General features: G+C 41.9%; 1 protein-coding gene across 2 annotated transcripts in view; it reads right to left on the bottom strand.

Annotated features, from left to right (window-relative positions):
* The window catches only part of HDHD2 (haloacid dehalogenase like hydrolase domain containing 2), a 38,663-nt gene extending 27,056 nt beyond the window's left edge, over positions 1-11,607 (bottom strand). The window contains exons 1-2 of one of the 2 annotated variants that reach the window (XM_014841294.3): positions 11,452-11,584; positions 18-235 (exon numbers count right to left, since the gene is read on the bottom strand). The gene's annotated coding sequence lies outside the window, so the exon portion shown is untranslated. Of the gene's footprint in view, positions 1-17; positions 236-11,451 lie in introns of both variants that reach the window. The other variant, XM_014841293.3, reaches the window with a different exon arrangement.
* Positions 11,608-14,716: the final 3,109 nt, after the last annotated feature.

The following is a 14,716-nucleotide window of genomic DNA, read 5'->3' as shown; positions in this document are numbered from 1 at the left end:
GGCTTATGGCATCTTACCTTGGGACAGATGGCAGGTAGGGGGAAGACCTCTCCCTCCTAGCTAGCTCCCTATGAGACGCAATTGTGAGAGCTCGGGACTGGCAGTCAGCAGGCTCGGTGGTGGTCTTGGTTCTGCCTCAAATTCATTCTGTGACCTTGGCCAAGCGCATTCCCCTCTGTGGTCCTAAGTTTCTCCTCCATTTGTAGGGCAGGGAGGCAAGATCTTTCTCTACCGCCTATAGTCAGGAGATCTGGGCTGAAAGAATCAATGTATCACACTACCCCTCCCCCAGAGCCTTGACTCCCCTTCAACACGGGCCTGCTAATCCCTGCTGGGTCCACCTCCCAAAGCTGCCAGGAATACTCTAGACTGTCCAGTACTATCTTTTTAAGTGTTGTTCTCCCTTAGGTGCATTCCTGTCAGGAGGCAAAGATGACCCCTAAACTCCCTCCCAGCTTCTAGCTTTTAGCTCCTTTGCTCCTTCCATTTCCCAGACCCTGCTCCCACTCCAAGCCAGCCATCTCTGCAAACAAGGTATAAGTATAAAATATAAATAAACCCAGAGTGAGTCCCAGAACTGAAGCCAATTGCTGGCAAGTGCTGGCCAGTGATTAGAATAGTGGACATGCACCTGGGCCTATCAGAGAACTGCATTTCCCCACAGGACAGAGCTGTTGGCATGGTCTGCCCTAGGGGGGGGAAGCAGAGGCAGGGGGACCCAGAAACGGTGCTCTGGATGGACCCAGGGAGCCCATCAGCCAGCAGGGCCCCAGGTCTGCTGTGTTCCCTATACATGCTCCCCACACCTGAGCAGCGGTTTTCCCAAGCAAGCTAGAACCTGGGGCCTAAGTGAGGGAGATGCAGAAGGTGGGGGAAGTGGAGCCAGGTGATGAGGGTCACATGGGTCCAGGATCTAGGGTCAGCTGAGGGACCTTGGAATACGCCTCCATTTCCTCATCTGTAAAAGGGGAAGAATAATAGGGAATGGTTGCAGGACTGTGAGGGTTCAGTGAGTTAAGGAGAATGCCTAGAAGTGATGAGCACATAGTAGGACCATAAAAGATGTGAGTTGTCTTCCTTCCCAATCATCACTATGTAACAGGGACCTCCCTGCCCCCTGCAATGTATGGCCTGGGGTCACAGACCAGGAAAAGTAAGGAACAAGAGCGGTGACTCAGGAATCCACCGAGAAAGGAGAAGAAAAGCAAAACCAGCTCACAATTATGGGATGCTGTATGCCGTTCTGCATGTGCTAAGCTCTGTGCAATCTTTATCACTTCATTGAAACTTCTCAGCAATCCTACACAGATGAGGAAATTGAGACACTGAGAAATTATTAACTTGCCCACACTTTGAGTTTTGACTTTGAACCATGTTAATGATTTATATATTCAAATTTAAATTAAACCAGTCCTAAAATGGAATACAAACAGAAACAAACTAACCTAGCTATGATGACCTTTGCAGAGTACTCTGACTCTAGTCCTTCCTAGGATACAATCAAAAGACTAAAGAACAGCAAGGAAATCTTGATCTTTACTTGGTAGGTTTGTTGGTGGTTAACGCTAGTGGTATGAGTTCCAAAACCATTCTGTCTATTGTAGGACTCAGCAAATGAGTAAATATATTGAGGCAGGTATTATTGAGGATCTTAAAAAAAATCAAGGCTCCCAAGTGGGAGAAAACAGTTATAAACATGGAGTGGGAGGAGAGGAAGAACCCTGTGGTGTTGCTTTGGAATTGGAGGTGTCATTCTGAATTCATGATTTAAAAAATATATATTCTTCTTAGTGCTGTCCACTAAAAAGACCAAGAAGCAACAACACTCCAACAGCTATAAGCACAGCTAAAGTGCACGAAACAGAACCAGGGCCGGGCAGAGAAAGTACAAGGTGAGCCTGGAACATATCGTTTCACCAGATCACAGGTGGGGACACAGGAAAACAGGACACAGAAGCTAGTTCGAGGGGGTTCCCACTGGCCAAATCTGGGGCAATTTGAGCACCAAAATTAAAAAAACAGGAATGAATAATAAGTTGAATTAAAAAACAAATTCATGAGTCCATGCTAATGCTAAAAATATTTTAAAGGAATGGGAAAGGTAAAGTCTTCGACAGAAGAATGCCAACTAAAAAATGTAGAAGCAATGCTGGAAATAGAAAATCAACATTTTACAACTACCATAAGTAATAACTGATTAAGGGAGGAATCATCAATGAATGCTAAAACCGCTGGATGAAAAAATTGTTGAGGGATAGTATATTCACCCAGGCTCAAAGAATCACTTGCAAATTAAGAATCCCCATTAATTATAGAGGAGAAACCTGCCAGGCACCACCTTAACCAAAGGATCAAATTAACACTATTAATAACGGGACAAATTGACATCATGTGCTTCCTGAAAAGGCGACAACATCATCTATGTAGTATTCCTGCCAAAAATGTTTAACCTGACTCAATCATAAGGAGAACATCAGACAATTCCAAACTGAGGAAAAACTGTACAAAACAATTGGCTTGAACTTTTCAAAAATATCAAGGTCATAGAAAACAAAAAAAAGCTGGGAACTGTTTCATAAAGAAGGAGTGTGAAAAGACAAAACAACTAAGTGCAAAGCATGAGAGAAACAGAAAACAGAAAATATCAACAGTTAGCGAATTCTGGTGAAAAGTATATAGTTTTCATCACACTATTCTTACAAATTTTCAACATAAAAGTTGGAGGAAAATAAATTAAAGGGATCTTTTTTAAAAATGGGCTGAAGGCAAAAGAAAGATATTTTCATACCTAGTATAATAGTAATAGTTATAAAAAATGAAACTTGTGTATCTACCCAGCCCCCAGCTTACTAGAACATTGCCAATACTGTTGAAGTCTTCTAAACGAGCCTGCTCAGTTACGTTCCCTTCCTACCACTTAGAGTAGTTAATATATTGAATTTTGTGATAGTCATTGTCTTGCTTTTCTTTACATTTTTACCTATTGCTTATTTTTAATGTATTATAACTTTATAAAAATGAAATCATAATGTACACATTCCTTTGCAACTTTCACATTTTACTCAACATTTTATTTCTGAGATTCATCCATGTTGATGCCTGCCATTCTCCATTAGAACAAAAACAACCCACCTTTGGGATTCTGACTAGAATTGCATTAAATCTATAGAGCAATATTGGGAGAACTGAGATCTTTATTATACTGAGTCACCCTATCCAGCAATATGGTACATCTCTCCATTTATGTAAGTTTTCTTATACAGTTTATAAATGTCCACATAAATGTCTCGCATATATTTGGAGACATATCCCTAACATTGCTATAGTAAATGGCACTTTATTTTAAACTACAGTTTCTAACAGTTTGGTGTGGGTGTATTAAAATATAATAAATTTTTTTTTAAGGATTTTATTTTTTTTCCTTTTTCTCCCCAAAGCCCCCAGGCACATAGTTGTATATTCTTAGTTGTGGGTCCTTCTAGTTGTGGTATGTGGGATGCCGCCTCAGCATGGCTCAATGAGCAGTGCCATGTCCGCACCCAGGATTCGAACCAACAAAACCCTGGGCCGCCTGCAGTGGAGCGCACGAACTTAACCACTCGGCCATGGGGCCAGCCCCATAATAAATTTTTTATCTTATATCCTTTAACTATTCTAAACTCTCTCATTAATTATAATAATTAGCCTGTAGATTCTCTTGCATTTTCTACAGACACTATATTATCAACTGCAAAAGATAATTTTGTTTCTTTCTTTCCGAGCCTTTTCTCTCCCGTTTTCTTTTCCTGTTTTATTACTCTGGTTAGGAACTCCATTACAACTGAACAGAAGTAGTGCAACATGCATCCTTATTCTGTTCCTGATTTTAAAGGGAATGATTTTAATATTTAACCATTACACATGCTTACTGTAGGATTCTTTGTAGCTACTTCAGCTGGTTAAGGAAATTCTCTTTTAGTGCCAATTCTCTTCTAGTGTTAAGAATTTCTGTCACAAATGGCTCTTGAATTTTATCTACTACTTTTCCCATATTCAATGAGATGATCATATTCTTCCTCTTTAAGTTGTTAATGTGGTTAATTAAGTTAATGTTGAACCAATTCTGCACAAAATCCAACTTGGTCCTGATGCATTACCTTTTTTTCATTCATTACAAGATTCAAATAGCACAAGATTAGAAACAACCTACATGACAATCAACAGGAGGCTAGTTAAATAAATTATGGTGTTTGCCAGGTTTCTCCACATTTACTCTTTTTCCCTTTCAGTATTGTATTCTTTGGAAGAGAGTCACTATAGGGGGTACTAGCTCTACCTCCTGGAGAGGGGAGTATCCTCAGATATTATTTGGAATTCTTCTGTAAGGAAGACTTCTCTCTTCCCCATTTATTTATTCAGTCACTTATTTATATAATCAGTATGGGCTCACAGATACTTATTCTTTGTTTATTTGCAACTTCCCTCTCAGAGGGTCTGAAATCTGGCTCACACCATCCATCATGCACTCACTTACTTGTTCATCTCTGGTAAACTCATACAGCAGTTTCAGGACTGCTAACTCTTATCCTCATGGAAAACAAATTACTAGAGGACTGTGTTTATGTTCAGTTCATTTTGTCTCTATCCTTAGAGTTTTCAGTCATAACACAATTTTCCAAAGTTACTTAGGTCAGCTTCTCCCCACAGCCTTCAGTGTCCTTATGTCATATATTTGTAACATAGTTCGATTCATTTGTCATGGTCTGCTTCCCATCCAGGGATCTCCCAGTCAATTTCTTTTTAAGTTTACAGACACTGAAGTTCATTCTCTGTGACGTAGTTCTATGGGTTTGCACAGAATTAGGAATCTACCACCCCAGTACTACAGAGAATGGTTCCATCACCCTAAAAATTCCCGTGTACCTCATTTGTAGTCAACTGCTCTCCCTTCACTAACTCCTGGCAAACACTGATGTTTTTCTGTCCCTACAGTTTTGTCTTCTTCAGAATGTCATATAAATAGATTCATAAAATGTGTAGCCTTTGGGCTGGGCTTCCTTCACTTAGTAAAATGCATTTAAGATTCATCCATGTTTTTCCCTGAGTCAACAAGTCATTCCTTTTGTTACTGAACAGTAGCCCTCTGTATGGACGTACCACAGTTTGTTTATCCATTCCCCTGTTGAATTTCATCTTAGTGTTTCCAGTTTTCAGTAATTACAAATAAAGCAGCTATAAACATTCATGCACAGGTTTCTGTGTTAAAATAGGTTTTCAATTCATTTGGGTCAACATCTAGGAGAGTGACTGTTGGATCCTAGGGTAAGTCTATGGTTAATTTTATAAGAAACTGCCAAACTGTCTTCCAAAGGCCACCACCTGTTTTCGTAGGACCTGCAAGCTGAGACTGGTTTACATTTTTAGATGGTTGAAAAAATAATCAAAGAATAATAATATTTTGTGACACATTAAAAGAATATGAAATTGAAATTTCAGTTTCATAAATAAAGTGTTTCATTTTTTCAAAAAAAGGTCTGAAGAAAAAAATTTTTCTTCCCTGTTATATATGCACCTACATAACATTTTCAATTCTGCCTCTTGGTCTGCAAAACCTAAAATATTTACTACCTGGCCTCTTACAGGAAAAGTCTGCTGATCTCTGTGTTAAAGGAAGGGATTCATATCGGGGAAGAAATGGCAAAAAAATCCCTCGAACAAAAAACAAAACAAAAACCTAGCAGGTTAAACATCCTAATTCCACTTAAAGGGACATATATATAACATAATGCCCTGTAGGGCCACAGAATATGAGTACATGTGTTCCCAGGAAGAAAAACTTGTATATGCTTTTATCAAAAGTGTGGGGAGAAAAGGTGAGCTTTAAGGAGAAAGAAGGATAACGAGGAAAATATACATGAGTATATAAGACTAAGACAGCAGACCATACGTAAGCATTTAAGTAACGAAGGGAGAAGAATGTTACAGCTGGGAAGGATCTTCAAGATCACCAGCTCTAGAACCACCTCCTGTCCCTCTCTGTAGAAACGCCAGTTTTAGACGTGGGAAAATCAACACCCAGCTACTCTCTGTATGGATATTACCTTCCCTTCAGGATGATGGTACCAGATGAAGAAATTACCAACACAAATACTTGTTCCTAAGTTGCCTTCTCCCTGCTTTTAAATGTTCAATGTGCCTGACAAACTACTCTTTAGTGAAACAGACTTTGCCTCCGCTATACAGAACGTTATCAGATACACCACACAAATATTAAACGGAACTTTTGACACATTATTTATAAGGCACGTATTATGTCAATGCAAAGAATTATGTTATTAATGCTGTATGAAATTAGACATCCAAAAGGAATAAAACGTTAATGAAAAAATTTGAGGGCACCTGTTCAACAAGCTACTTTTCTCTTTTAAAAGACTGTCAAATACCTTTTAATAATAAATATTTCCTCACTGCAATAAACACACAACTATTCACAATGCTTAGGAATGCAGTGTTCTAGTAAAGTTTTTTCTAGTTTCCTGAAGGTTTATTTCAAACAACTATTACTCAAAGTATTTGGAGGTTTTCCCTTTAGGAATCATCCTCAGCACCAGTATATGAGCCACACATGAAAATCAGCCTCATTAACTGACGGCTCCACTTTATTTTTTTTAAAGATTTTTTATTTTTTTCCTTTTTCTCCCCAAAGCCCCCCAGTACATAGTTGTATATTCTTCGTTGTGGGTCCTTCTAGTTGTAGCATGTGGGATGCTGCCTCAGCGTGGTTTGATGAGCAGTGCCATATCCATGCCCAGGATTCGAACCAACGAAACACTGGGCCGCCTGCAGCGGAGCGCACAGACTTAACCACTCGGCCACGGGGCCAGCCCTGGCTCCACTTTATTTTTAACCTCAAGTAGCATTACTCTCCTTGACTACTCATCTCATTCAGCTGGCTTTACTCTTACACTTTCAAAATTATATCCATCTTTAAAGGATGAAAAGTGTAGCCAATAAAGATATTCAAAAGAATATGCTACCAGTTCTCAAAGCAGTTCCAAAATAGGAGTTCCAAAAATGTCCTGAGCGATGGCAGAAGCTTCTAGTCTTCTACATTGACTAATTTGAAAAGTAAACATTTATGGAGGAACAAACTCTGGTATGCTTATTTTAAAAAATCACTCTTGGACTGGGCTTCCATTAATATAGCAGGCTAAGTAACCAAATTAACTCTCCAAATAAAACCTAACAATACTAGATTTAAAAAAATACATATGAAATATACACTTATAAGAAAAAATATATACATATATGAAGCTTCAAGGAGCAAGGAAGAAAATAAGGAATTCTTAGATCTGAAAAAAGCAAGAAAAGAGGAGATGAACAGGACACTGCAGCCTGTTTTGGCCCCACGAGCATCTGCCACACTAGGTAAACTAGAGTTTTAGGGGTTTCTTCCCTTTGGCCCCTTCAGGGAATAAAAGATAAAACTCAGGGCCCACCTGAAGAGAGAGATCCTCCCAACCTAAAAGCTGGAACTTCACTGAAGGGATGAGCCAGAACTGGCACCCCTACCCCACCTTGTTTCAGTCGACTACAAGAAAATCAATTGCTTTGAAATTTGGCCCAAGGGGTGGAAGGAAGACAGTGCTACAAAGAATTTGGAACCATAAACCAGCCCTGGATCCAGTTTGCAGACTAAATTCCCATTACCTAAGATAAGTCCTCAGAAAAACCTCAAGATTTTAATTAGAGTGACCTTGACTAGCAGGTGCCTGGCTGAAGCAAATGCAAACCCTCCCCAAGATATCAGATATTAGTTTCAGCCCAAACAGCAAAGAAATCTCACAAATAAAATCAAATAAGGGGCTGGCCCGGTGGCGCAGCAGTTAAGTTCGCCCGTTCTGCTTCTCGGCGGCGGCCCAGGGTTCGCCGGTTTGGATCCTGGGTGCGGACACGGCACCGCTTGGCAAAAGCCATGCTGTGGTAGGCGTCCCACGTATAAAGCACAGGAAGATGGGCATGGATGTTAGCTCAGGGCTGGTCTTCCTCAGCAAAAAGAAGAGGATTGGCAGTAGTTAGCCCAGGGCTAATCTCTCTCTCAAAAAAAAAAAATCAAATAAAATTCTAAGAACAATGACCCAGTAACCTAAAGAAACAAGGCACCAGAAGGGAGATCCTACAGAAACAACAGTGCACAGAGCAGTCCTGTAAGGGCTCCTGATAATGGAATTATCAGGTTACTGTAAAATGCCTACGTGTTTAAGAATAAAAGACAAGATTGAAAATGTATGCAGAAAACATGAAAGAGTACCCATGTACAGATTCAGAAAGCCCAAAGAATTCTAGGCAAGATAAACAAAAAGAAACCCATCTTTAAACCTTTGTTGTACAGTGAAGACAAAAAGAAGACCCTGAAGGCAGCCAAGTGAAAGAACAGATTACTTCAAAGGAGCAAGAGTTAGACTGATTAGAATAATATTTTCAAAGCATTTTGATTTTTAAATAAACCCCTGTTTCTGTTTGTCTTTTATAACGTATCCGTCGTAAAAGAAAAAGTGCAGAGGCAAAAAAAAGATATTAAGAGTTCTGGTTAGTCACGGTTCCACTGCAAAGTCCTCCCCTTTCTAGCAGTCCTCATACGTTATTCTATTTCTGATCTTTATTGTGACCCTGAAATGGAGGATCACATCAACAATAGCATCAACTAATACCTACTCGAGAGAGGAAACAGTTTGTTAGTCAAAAGACTAGACCATTCCTAGAGACTCATATCTGGGTGTAGATCAGTTAAAGGAGTCTGTAATTGAAAATACACTGCAAGGTAAGGCTATGCAGAATGAAGACAAAGCATTCTCTTTTTCTATACAGAGGAAGCTCAAATCACTTCTCTCAAAACCCAGCTTTCATGAGACATCTAATATTCAATAAAAATGTTAACTCAAGGTGATGAAAGAAAATATAAACAAGACTGGAAAAACAACAAAAGAATTGTACTTAAAAAAAATGTCCAACTAGAGCTAGCCAGTGGTGATAATAAATATTGATAATTTTAATCCTGATTGAAGCATTCATACAGGCTTAATATTACCAAGGCATTTAAGAAGCCTATATTTTTGCTTTCATCAGTTCCATAGAACATACCTTCTAAACTCTAAAATGCTCTTCTGGAGCATTACATATCTGAGAGTGATTACTTGAGGCCTAGAACATAACTGAAGTGCCCCAGGCAAACCTCAAAATATACTTCTTCAGTTAGCCCCACTACAGGCCTTGGCCACTTCTGTCATGATCTCTTTCCTTGTGTGAACATTTACAATACCTGTTACCTGACCTAGAAGTTAGTACTTGATAAAATGTAATTGTAAAATGTTAGTACCGCCCCCAGAACTGTCAAGGCTTCGAAGGTAATCCACGTTTCTTTAGCTTGCCATGTCCCACCATCTCCCATGGTTTGAACAAGTTTCATAGGATATGCTTTAGAAGAGTCATAAACTGATACTGGTACTTATTCAAAGTAAAGAAGAAAAGTAAGTTCTCTCTCATTCCAACAGGATGCTTTGAGATACTTCAGAGGACATCTCCCCTTGTAAATCCCAGTAGCATCTCATCCAACAAGTCCTTGTTACCCTCAAAGCTGCTCTTTTTCCTGCGATCCTTAAGAGTGAATGGCAGCACCATCAACCCAACTGCACCCACCAGGCTCTCCCACTCCTTCCTCCCATCCACGACTGCCAAATCATGTCAGTTCTACCATCTTTACAGTCTAGAATCCACTCCCTTCTCTTCATCGTTACGAAAACTATCTTAGTTTTGAAATCATCATCTCTCATCTAGCCTATTTCAACAACTTCCTAATGTTCCCTCTGCTTTGAATCCTGTTTCCAGCCCAAAATCCACTCCCTGAAATGCAACCCTGCAGTTGTGAAGTACAAGAACTAAAGAGTTGTACATGCCTGGGTTTGAATCCCAACTCACTAGGTGAGTGAACTTAGGCGATTTTCTTAATCTCTCAGCCTCAGTTTCTTCACTGCCAAAGTAGAAAGAATAACACCCACTTCTAATGGCTGATAGGAGGATTAACGAAAGTAGTACATGTGAAGTATCGTGAACAGTGTTCCACACAGAGAAAGGCTGGGTTATCTATGTGTGGGGGGAGAGAGGAAGGAGGGGAGGGTACATGATGGATGTGTCAAAGGCTACAAAAATCACAGGATAAATATGACTCAACGCCCTAAAGTAAAGCATTAATATAACGAGAATTTGAGAACATATTTTATATCAAAACAAGGATATGTTGTCATACGTAATTAAAAACTTGCATAAATGTTTAAGATAAAACAAGAGATTTCATCCAAAATTTTCTCCTGGGAGGTTGAGGCTCCTCAGAATATGCCTCTCAGACCCCCTGGAAAGTACAAATTCTCTTTTCTTCCCTATGTGCTTCCCGTGGAAAAGTCTGGAACCACTGTTTGCACGCAACAAGTGATGTTATAATTCAGTCAGTCTCCAATTAAGTGTTCCAGGGACTCCCCAGTGCCCCCGGGAGAAAGTCTGACCAATGAACACTGGCGTTCACAGCCCGGCTTTGCCTCTCCAACTCGTCTGTCTGCACTCCCGCACCAAAGGTCCATGGCCCTGCAGTCCTACAGTTTACCTCCCTCATCGTTGCCACTTTTGTCTGAAACCATTTTTGCTCCTCGCATTCTCCCACTCCCGCCGCCTACATCCTCCTTTTCCCGGGCCAACTCCTTCAGTCCTCGGGTCTCAGATAAACATGACTTCCTCTGGCATTCCCGAGTCCAACTCCCTTTCTCCCGGGGCTGGGCCAGGATTCCCCAGCGCGCTCCCATAAGGGCACCTGTCACTCTGTGCAAACTGTTAAGCTCTGTGAGTTAAAGGGCTGTGTTGCCTTTTCCACTGTTTAGCGCTCAATAGAGACTTCCGAACTAACTAAACTCATGAATCCCGGTCTCTATAACTGGAAGGATTCCAAGAACAAGGATCTTTCAACACTAACTCAACAGCGATCTCCTCCATCTGCCGGATGGGAAGGGACCTCAAGACGAGCCACAGCCCTCTGACCCAGCCCAGGTCCCAGGACCTGGCAAACGCCAGACTGACTGGAAGGGACGCCAGCTTCGAAATATCGTCCAGGGGCACGTTTCGAAAAATGACTAACACACGAGACCAGCGGTCTGCCCTGGGCGACGAACAGCCCCGCGCACCCCAAGTTCTGGCGGAAGCGCCTCGCTCCGCGCACGCGCAGTAGCGCCGCGGCCGAGGGGGCGGGCCCCTCCCAGAATGCGGGGGGGGGAGGGGGGGCGCAGTCTTCACGGATGGAGCACGCGGGTTGGTCCGTGCCCCCGGAGGGGGTGGCCTAGAAACGCAACCGGTATGTCCCCGAGCCCTCTTCACAAAGCAATGCAGCCTCCAGAAAAGCGGACGGTCACCCGTCCCAGAGCGGCTCCTCACCCTCGCTCCGCACGCTGTCCTCAGCAAAAGCCCCGCCACAGGAAAGGCAGCACAGCGCAGCGGCCCACGACGTCCTCAGGCCCGGCCCTGCAGCTGTCCGATCGAGGCCGGAAACTGGGCCCGGCGCCGCAGCGGAAGTCCCGCCTCCCTCTTTCCATCTCCGCCTCCTCTGCCTAGGGTTACCTACTAGTTTCCGGTACGTGGTACTGGGTCTAATCCTGCTGCTTCACCGCCGTCGAGCGGAACGGGAAGATGTTCTTGAGACCTGCTCCCTGAGGGGTGCGGCCTGCTGGGCCCAGAGGCAAGAGGGAAACAAAAACCTCTGAGTTGCTTGTAGCTGTTGCCCATTCCACAGCGCCACTGTTGAACCAAGAATCATTGACTAACTTTCTTTGCCGCTACCCTCCCTCACGCCACCACTTATCGTCCATTCTCGAGGAGTAATCAGAAGTCATCTCCTTGCTATTTTCCTTGAAACACTCAGTCTCTGAAGTCGTCATTTCCTGCTTTGCTATTTGAATAGCATCTGACAGTATCGCTGTCTTTATTAAACACTACCTCAGGCAGCGAGGTCCCTCCTTTCCTGCATCAGTTGTTCCAAGCCCTTACGCCGTCAAGTTTCCCACCCTGCCTCTCTGTCTCTCGTTAGAGAGCTACCACAGGCTTGCCCATCGTCCCTAGGGGAGCAATATCTTGGGTTACGTGGAACCTCCTCCCACCCCTCCCCGTTGAGAGTCCCTACTTGTCTCCCTTTGATCCAAATAAGTTAAACTCCTTGAGGGCAGAGGTGGTCATCCTATTGCACTCTCTATGAAAACGGCTTGATGAAAAACTTTCTGAAGCAGTGTGACATAATAGGATACACTTTGGTTTACACACATGGAACCCCTTGAAAAACTGCTGCTCTTGCCCTTGACTGGGGACGCATATGCTGCTGGAACCGTCCGACATCCCCTCTGCCAGTGCTGCAGTCAACCGTGTTGTGAGCAATAACCCTTTCTGTCCCCTGGACTAGGGACCCTCTGCTTTCCTCTCCACTGGGTCTGGAGATTGTTTTTGTCTTCTTCGTGTTTGTTAAATCCAAATTCTTTGTGTGAGGGGCCTACTTGGTTGAAGGCAAAGGAACCTGTTTTTAGTTTCCCCTTCAGAACTAGGAGCTGTGGCTTTGACCAGATTAAAACGCCACTGAAGGATTTTAAGCAAGTGGGTAATATTAAGGCACGCGTTTTTCTAAATGCTTACTGTGGATGCAATATGGAGAAATGGATGGGAGAGGCAAAAATGTATGTGGAGACCAGAAAAGAAGCTACTGCAGGGCTACAAGAGAGATGCTTAAACTAAAATGTTTGGAAACAAACCAAAGGCAAATTGAAGAGATTTTAGGAGGTAAAATAGAAATTGGTGATAGATTAGATTGAGAGTAAGGGAAAGGAAGGAAGGCAACAAGAACTAGGTTTCAGGTTTGGGCAGTTAGGTAGTATAACTGGTGGTGTCATTCACTATGATGGGAATAACAGAACAAAACTAACGGCTTCCTCCTCAAAAGACTCAAGTGTCTTTGCTTGCCAAAGGGCAAGATGAATAAAGAAGAGATGGGACATCAAAAAGGAGGGGCTGAATTTGGGAAAGAAAAGGGGCAAAAACTCAAAGGAGGAATGGACACATAAAGCAGTCTCAGAATGGAAACAAAAAAAGCAGGATTCCAAAACTTATCTTGATCATTAATCCTCTTGGGCATTGCCCATTATGTGTCCCAGGGCCTTGCACAGAATGTTTTCACAGTATTTGACATCTAATGACCAATCAGGAGCCAAGGAAAATTTTAGCAAGAAATAATTCCACTTTGATTATCAAAATTTTATTATTGGTAATAACTTTGAAACTTTAAGGTAATGAGAAAGTGTTTTATTTCACCAAGAACACTTTACTTTGGGAGAACTCTGGTGGAGCTATGTCTAGAATCAAAGGTTAGTGACCTGAAAAAGATATACATAAATCATCTAGACCAGATTTCTGTTCTGAAGGTTATTGACCAATTTTACAGATGAAGCAATCAAAAACAATTGAGGTCTTAGGAAGTTTAAGTCACATAATAAAAAGTTTTTCTTGGCTTACTAGAACTATCCTGCCTCCTACTCTTTTTACTACTCAAATATATTGCTTTCTCTCAAGTCATTTCATGAGTATACACACAGACACACAAGTGATTGCATATACCTATAGAGCACCGATCATATTGCCTACTCTAGCTAAAGCAGGCATTTTTTAAAAAGGTACCTTTTAACCATGTTTTTGAAAACTTGTAGAACGGCCTTAGGAAGCTTGACAAAATGAGGTGGAGGTTGAACAGGGGCCTTGTGCCTGTTTCAACCAAAAACAAATGGATGTTTTGCAACAACAGGATGGACCTGAAGGGTATTACGTTAAGTGAAATAAGCCAAAGAAAGATAAACACCTATGATTTCACTCATGTGGCAAATAAACAAATACATGGACAAAGAGAACAGATTAGTGGTTGCCAGAGGGGAATGGGGTTGGGACGTGGGCATAAGGGGCAGAGGGGCACATATATATGGTGACTGACAAATAATAATGTGCAACTGAAATTGCACAATGTTATAAACTATTATGACTTCCACTAAATAAATAAATAAACATAGGACCTGTTTTGAAAATCTGGTTCTGCTGTTAACGAAGTTTAAAAACTACCGTACTTAAGGGTTAGGACATGAATTTCGTTAATATCTATGGACTAGAGTCAAGATCCTTCCCAAGAGGCCAGAGGCATACAGATGCAGGGTCAGAATACATAAGGACCATCAACATCATGGATATTTGGAGTCCGGAATGATCACAAAGCGTTAATCCTCAGAATGGCTAAGGGAGAGGATGCGGGGAGGTAAGCAGGCACTTAAGTTATGGCATCACAACTGCTCTGGGGAAACCTGGGCTAACCTGTGAAAGCTTACAGACCTCCCTTCAGGCACATTAAAGCTAGAAGTGTGTAAGTGGCTTCCAGAGATGAAATACTTTCATGTTCAGTGCTTCACTTTCCTCGGAACTGCTTTGCTACAGAATCCTGCCCTGCTGTGACTGCTGCCCATCAGAGTGAACTTGGACAGGATCCCAACACTAAATGAACATGAAGGTGAGTTATATGTTTGACATGAAAACAGCATTAGGTCAATGTCTCTCTTTTCTTTCTTTTTAAAATTCTGTAGGGCTCACAGGCTCTGGAGAAATGGGACTACTCTCAATTAATGGC

Source organism: Equus asinus, chromosome 7, assembly GCF_041296235.1.
Source record: "Equus asinus isolate D_3611 breed Donkey chromosome 7, EquAss-T2T_v2, whole genome shotgun sequence".
NCBI lineage: Eukaryota > Metazoa > Chordata > Mammalia > Perissodactyla > Equidae > Equus > Equus asinus.
This window is presented reverse-complemented; position numbering and strand designations above follow the sequence as displayed.